Raw genomic sequence first — 27,699 nt, 5'->3', positions numbered from 1 at the left:
GTAATAATCACATTTCTGAAAGTTTACGAAAGGCACATATTTCTTGTAGTTCCAGATTTGACTTCACCTAGCATTGCTAATTTAATGTAAAACAAATGGAGTTTGGATGTAATGTATGCTTTTTCCTCCCGCAAGAACAAAAATATTTGTCATGCTTTTATAAATGGAACATTGAGGGGATTAACCATAAGGCATATTGTAAAATACTTTATTTTTCTGTATGGCTTTCCCTCAAGTGAATTTTCGCCTCTTTCTCTTTTTTCTTTCCTCCTGTGTAAGTGCAGGTGAGTGCATTCGCTTGAACTATACATTTTTGTACACCTCCTATTCAGCATCTGTAACTTTGCACCTAAGCACCATAGAGCAAAGAGGTGTTTGAAAAAAAATCAAAATATGTTTAGCATCATGCATTTTAACTTAAAATTCAAAAGGTTAGGACCAGATGTACGACCCTTACATTTAGTGACTCGCAAATTGCGTCGCTTTGCGAGTCGCAAAATGCACTTTACAATAGTGTCTCAGACACTGTTAGCGATTCCTAATGGGGTCACAAACTGCCTGCCTTATTAATATTGATGAGGCAGGTGATATTTGCGACCCCATTTGCAATGGCCAGCACTCAGAGGCTTGGTGACCTGCTGGGGTCAGCAGACCACCATGTCTCTGACTGCTTTTTTAATAAAGCAGTTTTTAGGTCTTGCGACCTGCTTTGCACTGCGCAGCAGTGTCGCGCAGGCGAGAGTCCTTTTGTCTCCTTAAAGGAAAACGGGCTGCATTTAAAAACGAAAAAAAGTTTCTGTTTAATTGTTGTAAGGACCACTGCCTGCTCTTAAAAATTTTTTCGCACACACTCACAAAGGGAAAGGGTCCCTTCGGAATCCCCTTCCCATTTGTGAGTGGTTTATCACCTACTTGAAGTAGGTGGTAAACTGCGACTGTTTTGCGACTGCAAATGTGGTCACAAAAAATGGTACATCCTATTGTGACTCGCTATTAGGAAGGGAGGCCCCTTCCTAATAGCGGGAGTCGCAAACACTATTTTGCAAGTCACCGACTCCCAAAATAGCGTTTGTTCATGCCAGGACCCTTTTTTGTGGTCACAAACGGGCCGAACGAAAAAACGGTCATACATCTGGCCTTTAGAGCTGTGCATTGCAAGTGGGTCCATTCTTATGTGCAAAATGACGGAGAGACAATATAAGTGTTTATTTTTTCATTTTGCAGTTTTGTAAAGTGTCACTCTGAAATAAGACCCATCTTGCAGGCTCATCTTAACCAACAATGAACAAGACAGGTCACAATGCAGGTCTTTGCTGCTCAGGACGAAATGTTGATTAGCACCTTGAAACACTAAAGGGCATATTTCTCACATTAGTAGTGTAGAGCAGCAAGTAACCTTGATGCGCTGCCCTGCATCACAGGGAAAGAGCAGGAATGTGTTGTTTTTATCCAGTACGGCACATTCCTGTCCTTTCCCCTTGTGCTTAAGATTTTGGCTCATTCCCAGGTTTACATGTCCTTGTAAATCTGGTAATACGTAAAAAACCATGGGAGTTGCCTGGGAACATCCACTGCAAGGCCCATGAAATGCCTCCCTTGCACAGAGCAAGGCAACAAAGCGAATTGCACTGTGTTGTCTAACTCCAGATTTTTTAAACCGTTCAAAGACACGTAAAGTAGCTTTGCGTGGCTTTATAATTCTGACTTAGTGGTACCACTTTGCATGGTGCGAAAGTGACGCAAATCTCGCATAAATATGCCACAGAGTATCTAAGAAGGTAAATTTCCATCTTCTAGAAATTAACCCTGGGCGGTGAACTACGCTCCACTCGCGGAGTGTACGGAGTTTCCCACACTCCGCGTTACATGGAGCTCGCAGAGTTCTGAAAAACTCTGCGGAGCGGAGTTTTGTTCCTCACTCACGATCGTCAACATCAAGTTGGCAACTGCGAGCGAGGAAAATCAACCTCCCGGTGAGATTGTTCCTCGTTCACGATCGTCAACATCAAGTTGGCGAGCACAAGCGTGGAAAATAAACATCCCGGTGAGATTTCTCAGCGCGGGGTGGTCAGGTTTCTCGTTGCGAGTGGTCACGTATGCTCACGACCGCTCGCTATGAGATACTGCTTGTTCGTGTTGAGAAAGATGCCACTCGAGTAAAAATCGAGCGGCAGAAAAGGGAAAGAAGGGACCACTTGCGCTGTGCAAGGTAAAGTTTGCGATGACTGCACAGGGTGGACAAGCATCCGCACTGTGCAATCACTGCAAATAGCATTTTTTTATGGAACTCCGCCGCTTGCGGAGCTCTGCGTAGCTCAGTTTTTTTGCCACTTCGCGGAGTTCCACGTAGCGCAACTCCGCGAACTCCACCCAGGCTTACTAGAAATATATTAGAATTCCCAATTTCAAAACAACATTTTCAAACATTTTTTATTTCATCATATGTAGTGAGATCGCACATTCTCTGACCTCCTGATGGCAAGTCTTTCTAGGTCAAAGCCTAGAAAGAGATTCATGACAGGTGATAAAAGAGGAAGTGATGCTAATTAAATACCTCTTGGATTATTGGATTAAAAAGCATCAACCCGCTCATGTCATTTCATGACATAGCTCTTCTCTATTGTTCATATCTTTACAATTGCTTCTCCACTTACCCTAGATAGCTCTTCTCCCTTTTTTTACTGTATATTCCCCGAATTCTGCTCTTTGGCATTCTCACTTTACGGTCCCTCGGCCAATAACCCACCAGTTTCGCCGTCTCTCTCCATTTTGTTCCTTCAGTTCTCCACTCCCTTAGCTCACCCTCATTATCCCTTGCATACCTCGGTTCCTCTTCCGCCAGCCATCCATCCACTCAGCTCACTGTCAGAATCCTGGTATTCACTTCTGGCACTTCACTAGCCAAACCTGTAGACCATGAAACACTGAAATCGAGTATTGGGCTTTTATGTTAAGTTTGAAGATGTTCAAGGGATAGTGCTGGAAGAAGGAACATGCTCAAAAATTGTAGACTGATTGCTGGAAAATGTCAGCCATATTTGGAGGAAAGTAGTTTTCAGGGGACTCTCCGTAGGACTGAAGAATCAAAGTGAGGGCAGGAGCTTATCTTTCGAATTAAAACCTTTGTGCAGTAGGAACCTCTTAATTGGATCTGATTGTCATGTTACATTCAAGTAGAGACATTGGGATATTAATTACTTAAGGTTGTTGGGTTATATATAATTCTGACAGGTGCCTTTTGATTCTTAGTTGGTCCCTGATTAACTTTCAGGTAAGTGAGAGGTACAGGGAGGTACAGTGAATAGGTCTGCTTTTAAATATGAAACCCACCCAAACGTTATATTCAGTTTGGTATAAAGAAGAGTAATGTTTAACAATATGTAGGGAATAGTTGTTGGGTTTTACTAAATTATGGTATGATTGTGCAGGCTGAGGGTTTCCAGCACAGGTAAAACCTTGACTCCTTGTAGAATATGAAAAGAAGGTAGCGGCTGTAGTTATGCAAGGGTTGTGAGTCACTGTTTGGAGACCAGGGCTACTGGACTTGAATGTATATTTTTTTAGTTTTAAAGGCATTCATTTTGAGGAAATTTGTGCCATCCATGTTTTATCAAACCCAGTCTAGCAACGTTATGACCCAGAAACTGATGAGGATAAACGTCATCAAGTAGCATCATGAGAGCAAAAGCATACTTGATACCCTGAGCAAACACAATCTTTCTAAAGTACAAATGCTGATCCCAAAACCATGACAACGTCCTGACAATTGCTTCCCAACGATACACCGATATATACATGTCAGAATGCATTACTGAATGGCCGCTTACTTTGTACCATATTTCGGCCTCAGTGGACACACATGACATTTTCAGTCTGGAAATAGACCGAAACTGTCAAAGAAATGCAGATCAAAATGCAATACAGATGTGAGAGCAAGGAATACAATGCTCTTCCAAGGCAACACCAAACAAGAATTTGGCATGCCAGTACGTCTTGCCTTTGGGACCTTTTAGCTTTGCCAATGTTTTTTAGCAAGTGGCACAGCATTCCAGATGCATGGCAAACGAATTTTCTTTTAAAAAGCTTTGACACAACCAGCTGTGTCATTTTGCAGGTGCGCACCCCATACACGCACATGCCTACAAAATGGCATTGCCACTTCTTTTTCTTACTAGTTACTAGTCCAAGTTAGATTGGTAACAGAAAACAAAAATAAAGTGCAAAAGCATATCTTTATAAAAGCAGGTTGGGGCAATGGGCGGACTGAAGTGACAAGAAGGACATAGAGCAGAGAAACACGGAGGCCCCGTTGGGGGGCAGGTTTCTAAAGTGGGTGGGGGAAAGAAACACAGGGGTGCAGGTAAGTCGAAGAAGCAACACGGGGTACAGGGGAGCAGAAAAAATACTGGGCAGGGGCTTAAAGCACAATTTGGTTGCAAGTGAGGGTATCAAACAGGTGAAAGACGGTAACATGGAACTGGCGGGGAGAAAGCACATGGTGAAAAGGCAACACAGTGGAGCGGAGGAGAAGCACATGGGTGAGAATGAGAAACATGGAGTGCGGCAGAGTGGGGAGAGAAGTACACGAGGAAGACAGTGGGAAAACACATAAACTCTCCTAAACTGCTTAAACAAAAACAAAAATGCAGCACCTAAAAATGCAAGCAGTGGCAGGACATAGTACTGCAGCCATGCTCTATGGGTGGTACAAAGCCAAGAAAAGGACGAAAAGCACACATAGCTAATGAATAATAAACAAGCAAATGAGAGTGGCAATAAAGACAACAAAATGTAAGCAATGGGTGGGCTCAACACCCACTGTAAGATAAGTCTCAAAACAGACAGCACACTCTAGACCTTGAAAGGATGCAGACACTCTTGACACTATGATGTATCAATACAAATAAAATATTTATTATGTTCACTCAAACCCATACATACCTACATATGTACATGCACACACACACACATACACACACATACTTGCTGGTGTGAGCATGTTCACAAAGCAACTAGGTAACCTAATTAAATAGAAATACAATTTGTAGGTGATAAAGTAAAGAGTTCTTAAAGTCATGATAATACTGTAAATATAAAATACAAAGCTGCAAGGGATCAAAGGTAAACATGGAGAAATCCTGGCCCAGCCCCTCAGACTCAGTCCAGGGGACAATTAAACCAGAGGGAATATTATCTACCAGTCCTACCATAGGATCAAGCACACACATCAGCCAGTCAGTATGTGTGAAAAGAGGACACCGTGGAATCATGGCCCAGAATACCTCTAAAAGGGCACATGATAATACATTTTGAATGATTATATGGAAGGTAACAGAGCATATCGACAACAGTCACCAACCTGTCCATAAGTATGGCCACTAAGACCATACCTGGATGTTACACCCATGCAAACAAATTCACATAACTGAAGGTAACATCAACAGGCGGTGTACAATGGACAAGCAAGTCAACAGGAGATGGGAAGTGCTCATCAACAACACCTTCTTTATCCTGTCTCTCGTTATTTAGTGTAGCTGTTGCATCACTCTGTTTTCCTATCTACACCCTCCCATCACAATATGGTTACTGATACCACATGCAACTCGTCGATAGCTGTACCCACTGTACAGCTCTTCCACTCGATACAACAACTGAAATAATATTAAAATAATAAGAGAAGTGTCTGTTTAGTTTGAACATTGAAAGTGAAATGTTTAAAAAGGGAGTTAATATTTCACAAGTTCTTTTTTTCAACTTTCAATCAGTGAACATTGAACATTTGAGTACAACCAGGAAAATACTCCCCTATAAAACGTCCAGGGTCAAAGAGTTCTTGTCCGCTTGAATCGGTTAACTTTGTTCTGTGCTTCTTATGTTATTTTCCTCCACAGAAGCGGAGTTTTAAAGCAATCTCTGATGTTTTCTGACTTTAGAACACGTTTGCTGGACAGTCATCAGTGAAACCCCCATAAATTCAACATCTGCAACGCAGTTATATAAAGAGCTACATTTCTGTATTAATTTTACTCTGATATTGTTTCAGGGTCAGTGAGTTGCTATTTCAGCCACGAGATCTTTACCTCTTTAGTTTTCACGTGAAAAGGCTTTCAGCTTCAGGATGTTTATGATATTAATGTACTAATGCTGGAAACTCTGGTGCAGAAAGGTGAAAAGCTATTTTGATTGATTTACAATCAAGGTATGCAACATATTTCAGCTCTGACTGCTACAGAGCTCGCACCCCAGTTGAGTGCTGCTTCGGTAAATTCCTCTCCTTTTCTTTCAAACTCAGCGGTGGTGCTTCGCTAAGGCCGAGGAGCGTCGCCTCACTGCTCTCAGAGCAGAGGAAAAAGGAAAAATAAAATGATAATACCAACGTTATAATTTTATTTTTCGTACCGGCTATGGGGCTATGTTAGGGTGGGGCTGGGGTCACAGGGAGAAGGAGTACTTTGTGCACCATTATTGCGCATGGCAGTTTGGGCAGCCATCTTGGGCCCACCAAACAGTCATGCACACTTAGAATTTCCCTACCTGGCTGTGTTTCACAGCTGGGTGGAGAACATGCACAGGCATCCACAGTCTGAGCAGCCAAACAGGCCGCTCAGACCAATCACAGCGCTGCTCTCATTGTGGTAACAGCAGCATCTTGATTGGCTGTGGTGAGCCTGTGTGCTGCCAGGAGACTGGACGAGAAGAAGATGGAGAAGAAGCTGCAGCCGTTATCAGTTGTGTTTTTAAAAAAAAAAAAAGTATACTCAACCCACCCGTCGTGCCTCACCTCCCCCGTTCAATAGCAGCCACCACTGCAAGTATTGGACTTGGAGAAGTTTGAAATACTGTCGTGTGTTTGGCAAAAATCCAGAACGAGTCATATCTGAGGCTAATTAAGTTTGGGTTCTGACTGCACAGGTGTCAAAAAGACCTATTGTTAATAAAATATATAGAGTGGGTTTGGATCCACCCCTTTCAACCATTGGCTTGCTTCAGCCTTCCTGGTACTGCCTTTGGTTCGAGACTTTGTCCATCATGTCTTGGCTCAGCTCAGTGGGATATTAATCTCTTACTTAATGGTATTCCTGCGTAGGTGCATCATTCCACCTCCACTTGAGTGTCTACATTGAACTGCATGAGTAACAGTTTACAGTTATAGATCTGTCTCCTTCTACCTGCTCCCTCCCATTATGTCTCACTCTAAAACTGCATGCACTGATAGTAGCGTATTAGACTAAGGCCTAATGGCTTTGCCAATGCTTGCTTTTACTAGTAAATAAGCTGACTGAAGGCTCCTTCCCGCCAGATCATTTAGAATTCAATCCACCAGCATCCGCTCCTCGTTCCTCCTGAAACAACAGAGCTATAGGAGATAACTGGAGTTAAAACGGGATGCAGGGGATTAAACAGTGCATGATTGACGAGCTGCAGGGGATTACATACTGAATTATGTACTGGAGAGTTTTTTCAATTAGAAATCAAATGGTTGCTCTGCACTTCCTCCCAATCCCTCAAGAAGCACTATGGAGTGTCTGACGGCAGTTCTAACATCCATGAGGATCTGTCCGGTTACCAGCATGCCAGATTAGCTCTGGAATTGCGGCAGGTTCCATCAGCAATTATTTGTCACTTCTGTCCTCCAACCCAGATCCCTTTGCTTACATGGCTAACCCTTAGACAGTCGTTTCATCTATTGTTGAGGAGAACAATAAGCGGCTGCCTACCATTCAAAATGGTGATGCAGCATTTGCATAAAGTGGAACAACCTCTCATCATTACACTAAATGGGTGGTTCACAATATATGTAAAGAAGTGGGAGTACTACTTTGGCAAAGGAAGTATTGATAATGGATCCAGCTTCCCCCTTTCATGGGCTGTTTTTTTCTCAAAATATACCACATCGTTAATTTTCCGCTAACGGTGCCAGCACTAGTAAACCAAAAATCATGGCTCATTTTTCTGTCTAAGCATACATTCTTGAAAATTAAAATACCAAATCTATTTTTGAGATATTTAGAAAAGCAGTAAAAAAATTATTAATTCTTTAAGGTTTCCAGCCAACTGTAATTCAGTTGTCCCTTCGTTTACGAATGACATGTAGACGAACTTGAGTCATAGCATCATACATTCTTCCGCCAGAGAAAAGCACATAGAAAAACCTCTATAACACTCATTACTATATGTGGCATGCGCTCAGCTTGTTCCTTTCACTTATTGCCATTAGGCCTATTCAGCAATGGTATCTTTCTAAGCCCAGGTTTTCGGCTAACCTTGGACAAATGAAATATGACTTTTGTAAAGCAGAAGGAAAACCTGATAACATTCAATCCCTGTGAAAAGAAAAACAAATAGAACAATCATTTTCATTCTTACCAAAAACGCAAATCATGTAAAATTCATCAACAAACAATTCCTGCAAATAAATCTGTATTTTATCATTTTGCAGATTCACTATTTGGGCCATGCCAGCATGTTCTATGTTATTTTTATGGCTCGAGGTTGAATAGTGTATCTGACAATGAATCTCATAAATGCAAGGGTTTTGTGATAACTCCGACCTGACCTTGTGGGGGTGATTTATTAGGTCAAAGCCAACCAGACAGTGCAGCTGTCTGTTTTGCTAATGGAAATGCATTCCACCTGCTACTTACCATTGGCTTTGTGGTTTGTAAGTCACATTTTATGACTTTCCATTTGCTGGCTTTATTTGTTTTAGGCTGTCCAGCGTGAATTCATCCCTCACAAGTAGTAACGTCTCTTCACTCTACCTCTCCTTGTATTCTTCCACCAGTGCTCCTTTCTGTAAACAGGCCTGTATATCGTGTTCTGATCTTGTCTCATTTGTTGGGCATTCAAAGACAGTAGGACTCTGTCTTCCAAAGGAGCTTGGTGTTTACTTTTCTGACTTCAAAGTGAAAGGATTTATGTGACAATCTTGCTGGATACTGATGGTAGCAAAGTTTTTTTTCTAGCACACAACATTTAAATGAACTAAGGCAAGTATTTCAGAATATAGCAAAATTAAGAAAGCACAAATGAAGCACATTTTTTGTAATTTTCAATTGTTTTGGAAACAAATACTTTAATATGATCAAAACAAACCAATACACAAGGTGATGCCATTTTCACATATTCTTTGTGCACTGTATAGTTTTATTAGTAAAACTATATGCCTGTGCAAATGTTATAGTCATTTCAATTGAAAATGTGTTGTCTGTAAGAGCAGTGTACTACCGCACAATGCATACTCCACTCTACGCCACTCCACTCTACACTGCTCCACGCCACTGCACTCTACTCTGCATCAATTCACTTTACAACACTCCACACCACTGCACTCTACCCCACTGCATTCTACTCCACTCTGCACCGCTCCACTCAACTTAACTCTGCGCCACTTCACTCTACTCTACACCACTCTGTGCCACTCCAATCTACGCAACTCCATCCCACTCCATGCCGCTGTGCAACACTGAACTCTAGGCCACTGCATTCTATGCTAATATACTCTATGCCAATGCAAACTACTCTGCGGCACTCCACTCTTTGCTCCTGCACTTTACGGCAATCCATTGTCTACTACTCTAATCTACTCTGCACTACTGCATAGTACACTATTTTACCCTACGCCAGTACACTCTACAGCCCTTCACTCTGCGCCACTGCACTATAAACTGCACCATTCCATTCTATGCCACTTCACTCTGCCCTAAAACAATCTAATGTACATCACTGTAATATACTCCACGCTGCGCTACACCACTCTATGCCACTGCACTTTTTGCCACTCTACTCTAAACCACTGCACTCTAGTCTGCGCTGTAGTCTATGCCACCGCTCTGTACGCCGCTCTACGCCACAGCACCCTATGCAACTATACACCACTACAACACTCTACTCTTTGCTCCTGCACTCTACGGCAATCCACTGCACAGCACTCTAATCTACTCTGCACTACTGCACTGTACACTATTTTACTCTATGACATTACACTCTATGTCGCTTCACTCTGCACCACTGTACTATAAACTGCACCATTCCATTCTATGCCACTTCACTCTGCTCTGAAACAATCTAATGTATGTCCCTGCACTCTACTCCACACTGCACCACCACTCTCTGTGCCACTGCACTCTCTGGCACTCTACTCTAAGCCACTCTACTCTAATCTACTGCACTCTTTGCCACTGCACTGTAGTCCATGCCACTGCTCTGTATGCTGCTCTACGCGACTCCACCCTATGCCACTCTACACCACTGAACACTTCAACACTCTACTCGGCACTACTGCTATCTGTGCCAATGCACACTGCTACTCCACTCTGTATCACTGCTCTCTACACCACTGCATTCTGCATCACTCCACTCTACGCTGCTGCACTCTACGCCCCTCCACTCTGCACCACTCTACAACCCTGAACTCTCTGCCACTCTACTCTTCTATGTACGCCACTTTGCTCTACTTTATTCTACTCAGCACCACTGCACTCTCCACCAATGTACTCCACACCACTGTTCTCTATGCCACTGCACTCTGTACCACTGCACTATACGCCACTGCACTCTGTGCCACTACACTTACAATGCACCACTGTAATCTACGCCAGTGCATTCTACAATGCTGCATTGTACGCCACTGAATTATATGCCCTGCTCCCTACACCACTGCACTCTGTGGCACTATACTCTATGCTAATGCACTCTACACCAGTCCACTCTAAGCCACGCCACTCAACTCTGTACCACTCTATGCCACTTCACTCGATGCCACGGCACGCTGCTCTGCAACGCTGTACTGTTACTCTACTCAACACCACTCTATTCCATGCCACTGTACTCTATGCCAATGCACTCTACACCACTGCACTCTATGACACTATACTCCATACCACTCTACTGTGCATCACTCTAGGCCACTACACTCTATGCCACTCTAATCTGCACTACTGCAGTCTATGCCACTCTACTTTACCTTGCACTACTCCACTCTGCACCACTGCCCTCTATGTCACAATACTCTACTTCACCATATGCCACTCTGCACCACTGAACTCTACTACGCTCTACTATGCAACACTCCACTCTCCACCACTGAACTCTACGCCACTCTATTCTAAACTCCTACACTCTACAGCAATGCATTCTCCATCACTCCACTCCACTGCACCCTACACCACTCCACTCTGCGCCACTGCACTCTACAATGCACCACTGTAATCTAAGCCACTGCATTCTACAATGCTGCATTGTACACCGCGGAATTCTATGCCGCTGCACCCTACACCACCATACTCTACACCACCATACTCTACACCACCATACTCTACACCACCATACTCTGCAACACTCTACGCCATTGCACTGTATATTAGTCCACTCTACTCCACACCACTCCACACCATTGTACACCCATCTACGCCACTGCACTCTACTCAACTCTGCACCACTGTACTTTATGCCACACTACTCAACACTACTCTATTCTACGCCACTGCACTTTATGCCACTCTGTACCACTGCACTCTATGCTACTCTACTCTGCACTACTGCATTCTCTGCCACTGCACTCTGCATCACTCCACTCTAAGTCACCGCACTCTGCAGCACTGCACTCTATGCCACTGCACTGTACGGCACCACTTTAGGCTACTGCACTCTATGCCACCGGGCAACACTGCTCTGTATGCCACTGCACTCTACTGTGTAACACTCTAATCTAAGCTGCTGAATTCTGCGATGCTGCATTGTACACCTCTGAATTCTATGCTGCTGCACTCTACGCGCTGCACTCGATGCTACTATACTCTGCAACACACTACGCTAATGCACTTAACACCAGTCCACTCTACTCTACGCCCCTCCACTGTACACCACTCTTTGAGACTCCACCCTATGCCACTTCAATGTACAACACTCAATGTAACTTCTGTCTTTGATACTGTACCCCACTCTAAGTACTCCACTCTATGACAGTCCACACCACTATCTTCCACGTGACTAACATATAACCATGCTGGAGAGACAGCAGCCATACTGGTGTACAACTCTGCTTAACACATTGGCAAGGCCAATAGCTCTTGTATAGGTGAGACCTATTTGGCTTTGCCAATGCTTGTTTTTATTTCAAATTCCTCTGCACTGTAGAACTTGCAAAACATGCAATTCATAGCATGTGTTGGCTGCAGATTGACATGCCATGCACACTTCTGCCAACTAGTGTTGGGCTGGGACTTGTTTTTCAAGAAGGAGCCTTTTATTGCTGACGTGACATTGAGTTTCCTCCTCTTTAAGAGAATGCACATGTCCGAAGGCTCCATTGTTAGATAGATTTTTTCTGCCTTCGAATTTGGATGTATTGCGCCAGAGATCCATTGTTTTTCGTAGCCTATGGATGGCTAACGGGCTTTTAGAAGCCTCTACTTTTCGAAACCAGCGTAGTCATCGACATCGATCGGATCCGGGTTTTTAGACATTTGATTGACTTCAACACCACATCTCTCTTCTCTAATCTGCTGAGAATGTTTGGCTCCAGGTAATGTAAGGGAAAAGGGATAGACTTTTTGGGAAATGCCCTCAATGTGGTGTAATTACTTAGACAAGCACAGCATCTGTAACCTTTCCTTGTCACCGGAGCACAAAGAACAGCAGGACTGCACAGCCTATGGTATATTCAAAAATAAAAAGATCCTCTGCTCGGACGGGACTGATGCCTAGCCCATAACATAGATATGGCAGCGGAAGCTGAACTCTTGCAAGACGAGGAACAACACCTGCAGATTGGTGACAAGGAAGATGGTGTTATCGTACTAGTAGGACAATGAATCGGCCATGTCGGTAGTGCAACCACCACAAGGACAGACAACTTTGGAGTCAGGGCCCAGGATGAGGACAACGCCAAGGGCTGTGAGTACCCAAAACCCACAAGCCCCCTCTCACACAAAAAAGATAAACCCATAGTCCTCCCAACATCGCCTAGGTGCACAACAGTCTTGCAGTTCTGACTGACATCGAGAGCACCCCTCAGAGCCGAGACAGGATTAGACTATACGCAATCCCGATTGGCCCCCAGGTCAGAGGGACAGGCATAGAGATGAGAGATACCAGTACTCGAGGCTGGCAAAACCACTGGTACCTAAACAGCCCATGGCACTAACCAAGACCCTGACACCTCACCTTCCTTTGGCACCTGCAAATCATTGGAGCCAACCAAGCGTATGTGCCAGGCTCACACCCAACTGAAGCTAAAATACACACTGACTCCAAAAAAGATCTTGGAGCAAGTACACACTTCAACTCCAAAAAAGGTAACGCCATCAACAGTTTCAATACCAGCCTTTTATGCCCAAAGCAAGTCTGAGAAAAAACACACAGAGACACTTACACTGCAGAAGAGAGCTAAGACATTAACTTAGGAGTCAGAGGGGAACATTTTTCAAATCTTTCATGAACTCATGCACAAAAGACGACCTATTGCAGAGGAATTCTTGCCTGAGAAGTCTCATAAAAGGAAAAGACTGAACTTTCACAGCCTCTCCCACAGAGGAAGAGTATGGAGAAAAAGGCCACATGTACTATGCCAATTGACTTTACTCAATTTCCACAGCCTTTATCATCATCTTCCATACTCTCGACAGGGCAGACACAGCGAGCCTAAGTCATTACTTAGTGATACAGACTCACAAGAAGACCCTCCCCAAAGCGCAGACCCATGGGATTCATATGATTTAGTATTGCCAGAAAAAGACGTTGAAGTCCCAATAATAGTAAAAGCGTCACCTCTGGACACCATAGTGTAATTCAACAAGCAGCTGAATTTCACAAGGTAAAAATACATGCCAAAGAGGAGGAAACAGATTTCCTAGTAGAGACACTCTCCAAGACAGAACGATCAGTGAAACACCTACAGATGATGGGGTCCACGATAAAGGTCTCCATTGTGATCTTTAAAGACCCAATCAAGACTAGAATCCTTACACCACAGATTGAAAGGAAGTACAAACCTTCCCCTTCTGACCGACTTTATATCAGGAGACATCCAACATGAGCAGTTTACCCAAAGTACTGGCAAAGTGCCTCCTCCAGCCAAAGAAAGTAATCACATAGATGTGGCAGTTGGGCACCTCAATAATTGGTGCATAGCTAACTCAGTAGATTCACTATCTAGGTGTAACAGGGCTACCTGGGATGATATGGACGACTTAATACAACATTTTCCAGAACAATACGGAAAAAGGTGGGAGAATCTGGTCGCAGAGGGTAGACAAATCTCCAATGCAGTCATGCGTTGTGCCTTAGACAGTGCTGACACTGCTATGAGGGGAATAATTTCCTCTACACTACTATGAAGACATGCCTGGCTACACATCTCTTGAATTCACACCGGAGGTGCAACAACAATGTTGTGTTTGATGGAGAACATTTATTCAGCCCGGAGGCAGACCCCTAACTAGAAAAGAATAAAAAGGACACAGAGACCACAAAACCCATTGAACCATTGCAGCCTTACACCACGTCAGCAGTCCTTTCAGAGGTATTAGAGTAGAGGGGCTTCCAAAACCTCCATCTCTGATACCTAAACATACCTTAAACAACAGCAGCAAAATCACAAGCAAGTCAGCAAGAGTTTAACTTTAGGAGTTTTCAAACAGAGGGTTAGAAGTGGAGAAACGCCCACAAAGGGAGCCTCCACCTCCAAACAATGATTTACCTCACATTCCCCCAGACAGCACAACACCTGTCGGGGGTAAGCTACATCAATTTCACCATTTGTGGCCAGAAAGAACAACAGACCAGGGGGTGCTATCCATTATTCGTGGGGGATACTAGCTCAAACTCAAATCCCACTCACTAAACAAACCATCAACCCTCGGCATCTTCACCTTCTCAAAGAAGAAATAAAAGCTTGGCTGTTAAAAGGTGTCAAAGGTCCTGTACCACACAGTCATCGAGGCAGGGGGTATACTCTACCTTTTAATATGACAAATACTGGATCTGCGACCATTCAGTCTTTACATCCTGTCATAACACTTTCACATGGTGACACTACAGGATGTAATACCACTACTACAGGAAGGCAACTTCATGACAGCACTAGATCTGACAAGGTGCATACTTTCATATACCGATTCACCCAGCACATCAGTGATCCCTCAAGTTTGTAGGTGTAATTACCAGTTCAAAGTACTACTGTCTGATGTAACAACAGCCCTATGAGTGTTTAGCAAATGCCTTGCAGTGGTGACAGTTCATTTGAGAAGACACAATATTCATGTCTTCCCATACCTCAAGGATTAGCTGATCAAGAGTTCCGTTCCAACAGACGGAGGTGCCTGACCGACAAGCAGGCCATCATCAATCTGTTACACAAATTGGGATTCACAAAAAAGTTTACTAAATTCTATTTACAGCCTCTTCAAATACAGCCCTAAATGGGGGCAATCCTCAATTCTGTCTCTGCCAAGGCATACCTCAATTCACAGAAGGTTCTCGATCTCCAGAACCAACTGGCTTTTTTTCAGCCATATGGTCGCCAATCAGGACAATCATGCGCCTTGTGGGTATGACGGCCTCTTGTATAGCAATAGTTCCACATGTCAGACTACACATGCTCCCCTTACATGAGTGTCTAGCAGCTCAGTGGTCACAAGCGGGGGCAACTTGGAAGTTCTAGTATTGGTTTCGCCCAGTGTCCATTAGTCTTTGAAATGGTAGGCCACACAGAACATCTTCAAGGGCGGACCTTTTTTGGACCCATTACCACAAGTGACTATCACCACAGATTAATCACTTATACGGTGGGGCGAACACATGGACGACATCACAGTCTAGGGCCATTGGACTGCTTCTCAACAAAAAACACCCTGTCAATGCACTAGAGCTAATAGCAATTTAGATGGCTCTAAAAGCCTTTCTCCCCTAAATAACCGGGAAGATTGTACTTCTACGGACAGACAATATGACAGCAATGTATTATATCCAGAAACCAAGGCAGGATTCAGGATGAGATAGCTGTCTCAAGTAGCACAGACTATTTGGCACTGATATATTCACTATTACATTCACCTCGTGGCAAAATATCTACCGTGAGTGGGCATTTCAGTAGGAGACCTACTGAGCAGGACGCAGCAACAAGTCCACAAGGGGGTACTCCACCCCCAAGTCCTAATCAATTATTACACTTCCTCCATTGGGTAACACCAGAGTTAGACCTATTCACCACAGTAGAAAATGCAAAATGCACAAACTTTGCCTCCAGGTACCAACATCTGCAGTCCATGTGCAATGCTCTATGATGAACTGGTCAGGGATGTTTGCATATGCTTTTCTGCCTTTCCCACTCGTTCCATGTTTATCCAGAAAACTAAGACAAACAAGTCTCAAGATGATTCTCATAGCTCCAACCTGGGCACATCAGCCCTGTTTCACAATTCTTTTAGAACTGTCCCTAGCATCTCACGAGAAGATTCCCAACATACCAGATCTTCTGACTCACAGCAAGAACAGAGTCAGATATCCAAACCCCAAGCAACTCAAGCTTGCAATCTGATTCCTAAAGTGATAGAATTTGGATACTTGAAATTGCCTTCAAAATGTATGGACATTCTTAAAGAGGCAAGACTTCCAACCAAAAGAGCCTGTTATGCAGCTAAGTGGAAACATTTTGTACACTATTGCACAGCCCAGGAAATAGACCGTTGTGCACATACAGTAAAACAGATGTGCTATCTCCTAAATTTCCAAAAGGCACATCTGGCATACACTTCCATACAAATGCATCTTGCAGCCATTGCAGCTTAACTCCAAAACTGCAAGCATCAGTCACTTTTTCATATGCCAGTCATCAAAGATTTTATGGATGGGTTAAAAAAATAATTCCACTCCGTACACCACCAGTACTTTACTGGAATTGAAATGGCGTCTTACTCAGCTAATGTCCACACCTTTTGAACCACTGCAATCCTGCCCTCTGTAGTTCCTCTCTTGAAAGGTAGCTTTTCTTATTGCTATAATTTCCCTGAAAAGAGTTTGTGAAGTTCATGCTCTAACCATAGAGGTGTCTTATTTTCAAGTTTTTCAGGATAAGGTTTGCCTTTGGACGAATCTAAAATTTCTCCTCAAAGTCATCTCTACCTTCCACTTAAAGAAAACACTTGATTTACTAGTCTTTTTTCCTAAGCCAGAGACGGAAGCAGAAAGGGCTCTTCATAAACTTGATGTTAAATGTTTTAGGAAGACATAACAGCTTTTTGTAGCATTCTCAAATCCAAGGATAGGTAAAGCCATTTCTAAAGCAGGATTTCCAAGATGGACTGTAAAGTGTACCCAGATTTGTTATATACAGGCCAAAATATATTTACCAACCATTCCAAGAGCCCACTCCACAAGAAAGAAAGGTGCCTCAATGGCTTTCTTAGGAAACATCCCTTTTCAAGACAATTGTAAGGCTGCTACTTGGTCAAATCCGCACACTTTCACAAAACACTGTTGTGTGGATGTTCACGCCAGAAAATAAGCTCTTGTAGAACAAACAGTCTTACAGGCACGATTTCAAGCATCTGCACCATCTAATGCCTAGAGCCATTTCAAGAGGAGTACTGCTTTATAGTCTCTGCATAACATGTGTATCTGCAGCCAACACATGCTACGAATGGAGTAGATAACTTGCCCTGTAAGCATCTATTTGTAGTCTGAGTGCTGGAGATTCACATGCGCCCTTCCGCATCCCCGCCAGTTATACAATGGTGTCAAATTTACACATGAGAATCATTACGTATACATAAGGTAATGTTACTTGGATGTTCAGCACCAGCAAGTAACTGAGATAACTCCATCCCCACTCGCCAAATGGCTATTGAAAAAACAAACATTTTAACAATGGAGATGATGAACACACTCATTCTCTTGAAGAGAAGACTCAATGTCACACCAGCAATAAAAAGACTTCGAGAAAAACAAGTTGTAAAGTCTGAGCCTAACACTAGATGGCAGGAGTGTGCATAGCATGTGCATAGCATTACATGTTATGAATAGATGCTTACAGGGTGAGTAACATACTCTTTACCAGTATTCAAAATGGCTTAATGGGAATTTTCACCAGTGCAACACATTTCAAGTGGAAGAGAAAAACATGTTATTTTGTAACTTTGTGAGGAGCACTCATGACAGAACAAGAAAACACACACACTCACATGCATAGAGTGACAACATAATGTGCTTCTCTTCCAGATAAAATGTGTCAGAGAATAGCAGGAAGGGAGAAAATTAAATGACTGGATGAGTCTGAAATTTGATTTTGTATTGTGGGCAAATCAATGCCCAAAAACTGTTCATCAGTCTTCCCCTTTAGTGTCAAACGCAAGTCTTTCAAAAATTCACTATGGAAATCAGCCTAGAATTCTGCCCCGAAGCTCTGTCTATAAGAAGCACTGGCATTATACACAATACACAAAGCAAACATTTTCCTCAGTTTGCATGTCACATATTTAGCAACTTTTCCTAAGTAATGGCAACCTAAGGGTGTAAATTCATTTATAATTCAACTTTGTTAACAAACCAATACCGCATTTCCAAATAGTTGCAAAAAAGTGGAGTAGTTAATCAGACAAGTATTTTTAGACAAATGTACTGTTTACCAGCATGTCTCGTATCTAACAAGGTGCTAACATTCTCAGCTTTTTCAGCTGCAGCTTTCAGACACTTTTCTCCCTAAAGTCTCCACAAATGTTGCATCAGAACCCGACTGTAGGGGGTCCATCAATTGTATTCCCTTCTTCTGGACTTAGGACTACACATTCATGCCTACTTAGTTGTTTTTATACTATGTGTAATAAATGTGTGAGGCAAGCAATTTAAGGATAATCGGTGGTGCAAGGATAAATGCATGTGTCAGCCATTTTACAACAATCTCATTTCAACACAAATTCAATCGACGTAGTTTAAATCAGCCCGTCAATAAAATTTATAGCATCTTTGCATGACTACTGAATAGTGTAAGTGCTATTTTACTCTTGATCTCATGTTATGATTTCTTAATATGAGATTTATATTCTCTCAAACTTACTTTAACTTTGTATGAAGTTTATCGTATTGAAAAAAATGAAAAGACTACTTTGAGGAATACATGGCATAAGAAAAATCATTTATTGCAGAATCTTACAATTCCATTTTCCTAACCAAATATTGGCCTAAAAGAACTTCTGTATTAAAACTGATTTTCCTGACTTACCCTGAAGTCACCAAGGTTCCATCTGGGTCTGTATATGAATATAGAAAATTTTCTAAATAAAGGTGTAGCACACTGATCAAACTGAACAGCATTCCACTATGTTGATACTGCAGTTTTTATCTTTGCGGGTTAAATGCGTTTTGATAGCTTTCAACCCTGCAGGTTCCTCACATTGCCTAGGTTGCTTCGATCCTCTTTGTACCATTTATTGCATGGAGACAGACTTATATCAGAATTGTGTCTTAGTAACTTCAGACACAAAAATGTATCATCAAAACCGACTGCAATGTCAGGAATACCTCAATGCAAAAAAAGTGTTTCTTTCCAGGGATTTTGCAATGTATGCCATCCCTTCATTGCGTCTATTAAATAAAATGATATTGTGGTCATGTGGTTTGATATATAGAGCCATATTAAAAATGTTATTGTATTCAGTCCGAACTTCATCATAGTTTCCTGTCATCACCGGTGTACATTGTACATTTGTTGTGTTATGAAGAGAATTTAACCAATCTAAAAATTCTCTCAATTTTGCTCTAGTCCAAGAACACCGAGGGCCTGATTCCCAAAAGTAAACTTATACTTTTGTGTAAGTTTACGGTTGTTTGCTATTCACAAAGGGATTCTCCACACATAAAATGACCTTTTTATGTGCGAAGACTCTGCACTCGTAAATATACTACTGACAAATCCCTTTTCTAAATAGCAAACAATTGTACACTTACACAACAAGCATCAGCATAGCCAATAGGTCTCGCCTTTGGGACCTTATAAGTTTTTAGCTATGTAGCACAAAAGAGACTACAGTGGCATGGTGGGCAAAACACAAAAGATGGACTAGAATGCACCCGAAGGAGAACCACCCTGAGATTAACTCAGGCATTTCACCCATCACTTTTTCCCATAATTTGCTAGTGGCACCGCCTGCCCACAGTACTAAAGCGTTAGTCTGTTCTGACGTGGCCTCCCCTCTAGGATGAACTTGGCCTGCTCTGCTCCTGAATCCTGTCCCTCGAAATGAGTGCACTCTGCTCAAATCTGTGAGTCTACAGTCTGAACTCTCGCTCACTGAAAGTACAGCTTGTGTGTTTACATCTATATATGTGCATGTACACTGGTTGAATAGATTACATCAATTATGCAATGGCAAACATACACAGGCTTATCCTGCATATATAAAATATACATCATTCATATGTGCATATACACTCATACACACCGATTGATTTAGGTAAAATGAGTTATGTTATGACATGCGCGCGCACACACATATGGTAATCCCATATATGAACAGATACCCAGACAGGCCCTGGGGGGACGGGAGCGGCCTGCCAGTACCGGCCAGGGGGAAGTGGCTGCACTGGGCAGAGGCAGAGGAGAGCAGCCCGTGGAGCTCAGGCAAGACGGGAGCAGCCCACCAGTACTGGAACAGAGAAAGGGAGACTGTGCAGCAGAAGGACAGGACCGGTGCAGGAAACCTTCCTGCAGCGCTCACGCGTTGGAAGGAACCCGCCTTCTGCACCAAGCAGATCTCCCTCCTACAGGACTTCACAGCTTAGGGCACCAGCATCCAGGACCCAGCAGCCCAGAGCCCCAAAATCAAGGACGGGCCAGCACAGGACACCTGCCTTCAAGACAAGGGCAGGTCACGTTTCTGAGGACCCAACTACCATCCAACAGCCCACCTCTATTAGGGCATTGACCTTCAGTACCCACCAGTATTCGCCCGCGAGACCTGCTCAGGGCAGTTGTCTCCAGGATATACCACCTCGGTGCGCACCCTGCCACTTCAGAACCCATCAGCCTCAGGCCACGGGGCGAGGCACCTGCCCACATCGCCCAACGCACAGGCCATCAGGAGCGGACCCCACCAATGCCTGGCATTCCGCGGGCAGCATGGGCCAGGCGAGGGGGGAGCCAATAGCCAGAGCCGCTGAGACAGGTGAGCTGCACCCGCGGCCGGGGGGATGGGGATGGGGCGAGGGAAATGAAGGGAGACAGTTTGGAGAGAAAGAGAGAGAATGTGTGTGATGGGAAGCAGGCAGAAGACACCGGAGAGAGCGAGGCAATAATAGCTGTTGTTGGGACGGGGAGTGAAAGGTAAGACAAGGCAGAGTGCGTGTGCCACAGAAGCCGTGCACCTAGCGGTCCCAGAGGGGGAGAGGAGACCCAGATCACATGGGTGGGCAAGAGAGAGTTGGGCCAGGGGTCGGCGCACAGACGAAGAAAGGAAAGTTACAGAGAATAAGAAAATGGAACGTCTCTTAAGCAGGAGCATGGAAGACAGCTAAGACACCGAGGAGAGGTTTAAGAGAGTCAGGACAGGCAGGTGAAGAGAGAGGGCCGGGAAACGAGCGGGCAAGAGGAGAGAGAAGGGCACACTGATATAAAGGGAGGTGACATACTGAAGAGAAAGGGACCCAGACAGAGAGACAGGGGATGAGCTGAGATGCAACAACTACTACAACAAGCACGCGAGTGGTGCATGTGCGCGCTCCACAGCGAGACATCTGTTTTGAATTATCGTGCACAGGTCTGGGCACGATCATTCATAACAGATGGGGCCTGTGGGGGTAACTGCAAGCAATTGGCCATGGGTGGAGCAAAGGCGGACATGCACCCACCTTTGCCCAATTGCGTGCTGTCTTTCTTAGAAAGATGCACGCAAAGCCCATTAGCCTCTGGTACAAAAACAAAACACACGCACGAGCGTGTGGTGAGATTTTGAAGCCCTCTTATAAAAAGTCTCACAGAGCAGCGCATGCGCGCTGCCTAGGTGAGACCTAAAAATGTACGCTTACCTTTGTGAATCAGGCCCATTATTTGTAAAAAAGCTATAAAAAATAGACATTGTTTCCATATAATGCTCCTCCATATGTGGTCAAACTAAATCTAAGGTCCTATTATGAGTGGCTTGGTGATTGCTGCAATGCTTATCATGCCTGATAAATTACAATACCCTGGGGATTATTATTTTGCGAATGCGAACATATGTTCAATTACAATTCTCTTCTTATAAAGGGAAATAACATGTCAGAAATTAATAATGCTGATATACAGGCTTTGACCCAGTTCAGGGGACTGAAGTTAGGGCTATTTTTAGGCCTCGCCTAGTGTTGCAGCGCAAGACATATTGTACGAGAGAAAATTTCAGAAGGGGACTTGAAGCCCCCCCCCCATCATCTTCTTTGGGTCGCGTCAGCGTTTATGCTAACCGCTGGCTTCCCATTTAAAGGATGCTTTTTGGCCACTACCCTTTCTCCCTTTCGTCCGGCCCATCAGGACTGGCTCGTCTGCTTTACGGCTGTCGTGAAGCAATTTCTTATCTCAACATCTGTTTCACTCAGCCTTGTGTTTTTGCATCACGCTTTCACTTAAAGTGAAAGTGAAAGCGCGATGCCAATATAAACAGGTGGCTGGAGCGCTTGTTGGATCTTTTGCTAAGCAGCATGGGGAAAGACTTAGTCTCTTCCTACCCTCCCCCAAGAGGAAGCCGAGCAGCCCCGCCGCACTTCTCACGGGAGGAGGGCGAGCCCCGAGCCGCACAGGAGGAGCGCGTCTCCGGAGGCCCCCACCGCCACTGTCTCTCTTCAGCTGTTGTGCTGCAAGGCACTGGTGGTGAGGCGAGCCCTGCGGACCCGGCGCTGCTGAGCAACAAGCTTGTGCTGCTCAACCTCCTGCGGGTCGAGGAGAACTACCTGCCACGGTGCTCCTACTTAAAGTGCGCGCAGAAGGATGTGCAGCCCTACATGCGCAGGATGTTCGCCCTCACTTTTTTCTTCCCGTCGCCCTTTTCGGGAGCTACAGCACTGCGGCCTTCAGGAGCCCTCCATGGCAGCGACCAATCCTGGTGGGCTCGGCTCAGGTCTCCCGGGGCCCCCGGCGCAGCACCCGGCCATGAGCAGTATGCAGGGTAAGGCTGGTCAGTGAGCTTTATTCCTTTCTATGTCTGTCAACCTGCGGCGGCACAGCTCATCTCGATGTTTGCATATAGACATGGCTGGGGTTATTCTTACATAGTATAAACCTCTGTGTATGCCGATCTGTGGCACTCTTTTTAGGTCTTCTTCTCTCTCTGCCCCCCAACACACTTTTTATTTTTTTACTTTAATAAGCGCGGCACCGTCTTCACGGACACCGCTCTATGCAATGTAATAGGTGTTGCTTTTGGTATTGTAAATAAAAATGCCTTTTAATTTTTTTAAGGCATTGCCATTTACAATGTCAATAGCTCAAAATAATGTCATTGCTAGACCTATTGCATTGTAAATGCTGGTTAGTGTAAGTCTAAGAGAAAATCCCTCATTCACCATAGATTTTTGCTTAGTTCATACTGACACCATTATGTCACCTCACATTTCTTTCAGATTTGTTTAATTAGTTATGCATGGTTGTATATTTCCACAAACCAGTGGCGGCTCCTCTATAGGGGCGTTTGGGCGTCGCCCCACTGCTTTCTCGCAGTGCGAGAAGCAGAAATATAAAATGGTAAAAACTACCATTTCATGTTTCTGCTTCTCAGACTGCGAGAAAGCAGAAGTGCCTGGTTGGGGGCGGGAGGGTGGGCGGTCCTGCTCAAGGGCAGGGGGAGTGGCTTACCCACTGTTGTGGGTACTGACTGTTTGGTCGGCCCCTGGAGCCCACCAAACAGTCAGTACCCACAACAGTAGGTAAGCCACTCCCCCCTGCCCTTGAGCTGGACCGGCCACTCTCCCTTTTTAGGTTTCGCCTGTCGAAAGCTGCGCAAGCAGCGTTTCGCGCAGGCGAAATCTTTTGTTTAGAGTATGAGAGTGTAGTCCCGCCCCTCTGTTCCATTGGCTAGCTCCATAAATGGAGGCTAGTCATTGAACAGGGATCTGTCCGTCAAAGCCGGAGCAGATTCGGGGGCGTCACGGCGATTTTTAGGCATTCAGCCCCTTTGGTAACGTCATTGCGGTGGTGGGCGGTTCCTATTTTTTTGGGGGGGGGAGGTATGCTTTGGTCATTGCAGGCCGACCGCCGCCGGAAGAAGTCCAGGTGAGTGCTTTTTCTTGCCTTCTGCTTTGCCTTTCTTGCCGTTTGCCGTTCCCGCCCCCCTCCCGCTGTCCGTGCCTTTCCCGCCCCCCCTCCCGCTGTCCGTGCCTTTCCCGCCTCCCCTCCCGCTGTCCATGCCTTTCCCGCCCCCCCTCCCGCTGTCCGTGCCTTTCCTGCCCCCCCCTCCCGCTGTCCGTGCCTTTCCTTGTTTTATATTGCCCGGAGACTTCAACTGTAGGCCTGTGACAGCCCGGGGTTTCTTTTCCTCTAGGATCGAAATCTTGGTGCTTTATTACTTTTGAGAGGTCATTTGGAAGCGCCATGTTGAAGAAGATCGCGCCTAAAGCCGCAGTCATCTTGAAACGGGTCAAACTGACTCAGCAGCGGCCATCTTGGTGCGTACCGGAAGTACATCTCACGATCCTATAATCGCAAACCGGAAGTTCCACTACACCCTCCATGTGTCTGTAGAGGCCTTGTGTTGGGTCCTGGCGGCTGGGGGCTGGAAAGATGAGGTGGAGGGCAGGTGAGCAGAGATGTTTGAAATAGTACGCAGTAAGTCAAGGGGAGGTAAGGAAGAGCAGAGTGTGTGGGGGCATAAAGATGAATGGGGGTACAGAAAAAGTCGAATATATGGCGGGTGGCAGACTTTGGCAAGCCGAGGATGTTTTCTCGTGCAGGAGTTCGAAGACCCCAAGGGGTTTAAACAAGGGCTACGGGTCTTAGCCAGACTGCTTGGGTTCTGCCAGACCCCAGTCTTCCCAGGGCCACACAAACTGAGAGCATCATCCGCAATGGTTTGTGCATCCACCCACACACACACACACACGGCCCCGCAGAGCCCCCATGCAGTGTGCAGACTGAGTGCCCTGTACCCCAGAGTCAAGTGGGCTGTTCAGCATACGCCCCCCTCCCCCACCTCTTGTGGGGTGTAAAGATACCTTCCTGACCCTCCGTCTGCTAATGCACCCTCCCAATGATATGTACAGACTTGCTGTACGCCCCCTTCCCCCCAAGCAAGTGAAAAAGCACCCCCGCTGGGACTGTAGTCTCTGATTCCCTCCCTCTCTTGGGGCTTGGAGGCGAAGCCCACCTTTACAGGTGTTAAGAGCGAGTGCCCCCTCCCCACCATGGTGCTGTCTAGACTCCCTCCTCCCCCCACTGGTGCACTGGTGAGAATGAGGCAATGCCCCCCCCCCCTACACACACACACCCCAAAACCACGCGCACACTCCCCGTGTCACCGAATGAGAGCCCCCGCGAACTCTGAAGGCTGACCCTCCCCCACCCCGCGCCCGCAGACTGCACCTGTCAACCCCCCGGTGATTCACGGTGACGTCTGTTACATTACCGGGCACTGCGGGTCACCGCCGAGCACTTTAAATGCTGATTTATGCCTCGAGACTGCACCGTCGGTGCTAAGTGACATCAACACTGTGCCGAGATCAAGTTCACTTATCTGTCTGCGCAGCCGTCTGCCTCTGCCGAGACCACGTCTGCTGGTGTGACTGTCTTTAAACCTGCTTCTACTCCTGCTATTTCTTCATCTTTTCTCCTGTCCGTCAGTTTCTCTACTTATTGTAGGTACCGTTCTGCCTTTCATTGATCGATCTGTCTGTCTGTCTGTCTACCTAACTGTCTGTCTGTCTGTCATGCCTGACTATCCCGGATCTATATTTTATATGTACCTTGCCATCTCTCTATATATCATATTTACCTTCTGACCGTTCTATCCATTCCCTTTATCCTGTTTGTCTGTTCCTCCTGTTTACCTTTCTAGCTGTGCATGTCTGTCTGCCCGACTGGCTCTCTATCTTCTTTGCCTTCCGCTCTTATTACGTCATGTCACTGTCTTTCTAACTATATGTTTGCCTTTCTATACGACTGTCCGTCTTGGTCTGACTGTGTCTCTCTGCCCCATTTCTGTCTACATATCTACGCACTTGTTTCTAATAATCACCTGCCGGCCCGTGACTGCCTCTGTCTGGCTTTCTATCCTTCTAGTCCCATCTATAAATGTGCCCCTGCCCTTCACTTTTCACTGGCACAATCGTAAAAAGTGAACCACCCCTCCCCCTCCATCTATAAGGTCGCCCAATTCCACCCCATGCTCGCAGCGTCTAGCTCTGGTGTACAGGTGAGCCTAAGTGGGCACAAGTTGGTATGGGGTTTCTACCTGTCGTGCACAGCCACCAGCGTGTCCGTGGGCACACATCTGCCAGTATAAACTTTGCTCTTACAGTGAATATCAGTCTGTGGGGTAAAACACGCTCCAAGTGGGGAGAACATTCAAGTGACTACCAGACAGCGTCCTCCGAGAGAAGGGAGAGCTTGGTGCATTTTGCACCTTGGTTCATCCGGACGAGCACAGCTCATGCGCCCCAGAGAGTCTGGGTTAGACAACTGGCCAACTGTCGGATCTGTTCACAGGGTGTCAACAGGGCTTCATGCCGCTATAGACTGCACCTCAGAACAAACCAGGCTATTCCACTGACATTCACCCCCTCAACTTAATCCTCAACCCCCCTCTAAGAAGTCACGATACATGAAGGGTTAATGCACATGCAGTGGAAATCTAGGCGCTACTTCAATCATGTCGTCACTGACTCAGCCTTTCACCCTTCAGTGGTCGATAAAATAAGTACCTTGAGTAGGGTAATGTACGTTTCAGTCAGTAACTGGCAGGTTGCCCTCTGAATTGCGTAATTGCGTGCCAGGAGCATTAACCCACTCTGCTATCTTAACTAGCAGGACACACATTGCTTTGTCAGAGTCGGGAAGGCATTGCGACAAGCCAGCACAGGGTTACAGTGCTGACATCCCAGCATATTGTTAAGAGGCTATATAATGAAGCGTTGTACTCTGACCATAAAATGTTTCGAAGCGCTACATTGCCGGATAATGGGAAACCCAAAACTGGGATTGTGTGTCTCTTTGATCTAAGATGGGGTGGGGAGCGGGGGGGGGGTGCGCATGGCTTGAAACATTATGTTGCCAATACATAACGGATCACGTCAATAGTTCTAAAGTAGCCTATTTAGAGGGTGATATTGTACTTTTTGTATTGTACTATACTACACATGTATGCTGGTGAGCACCCAATGTTGGGGGGGCTCTGTGTGGGTGTGTGGGGGGGGCTCGCAGTGTGGGGGGGGCTTTGTGTGGGGGGGCTTTGTGTGGGTGTGTGGGGGGGCTCTGTGGGTGTGTGTGTGGGGGGGCTCTGTGTGTGTGGGGGGCTCTCTGGGTGTGTGGGTGTGGCATTTGCGAGAGATTAAGCTATTGGCATTGTAAATGACAATGGCATTTATTTATCTGTTTTCAAAACCAACACATAAATAAAAATGTTGTCATTTAAAATGCCAATAGCTCTAACTTTTGCAAAGGCGAAACCGTTGCATTGTAAATGCTTGTTCTCTATAAAGGAGAAAATGGTGCGGCTGCGGCACTCCCCCCTGCGCCTCACCTTT

General features: G+C 45.2%; 1 protein-coding gene across 3 annotated transcripts in view; it reads left to right on the top strand.

Moving 5' to 3' along the window:
* The window catches only part of LOC147722961 (uncharacterized), a 426,371-nt gene that overhangs the window by 373,927 nt on the left and 24,745 nt on the right, over window positions 1-27,699 (top strand). The window lies entirely within an intron of this gene.

Source organism: Lissotriton vulgaris, chromosome 4_1 (genome assembly GCF_964263255.1).
Source record: "Lissotriton vulgaris chromosome 4_1, aLisVul1.2, whole genome shotgun sequence".
Classification (NCBI taxonomy): Eukaryota; Metazoa; Chordata; class Amphibia; order Caudata; family Salamandridae; genus Lissotriton; species Lissotriton vulgaris.
The sequence above is the reverse complement of the archived record's forward strand: the minus strand, read 5'-3'. Positions and strand labels throughout refer to the sequence as shown.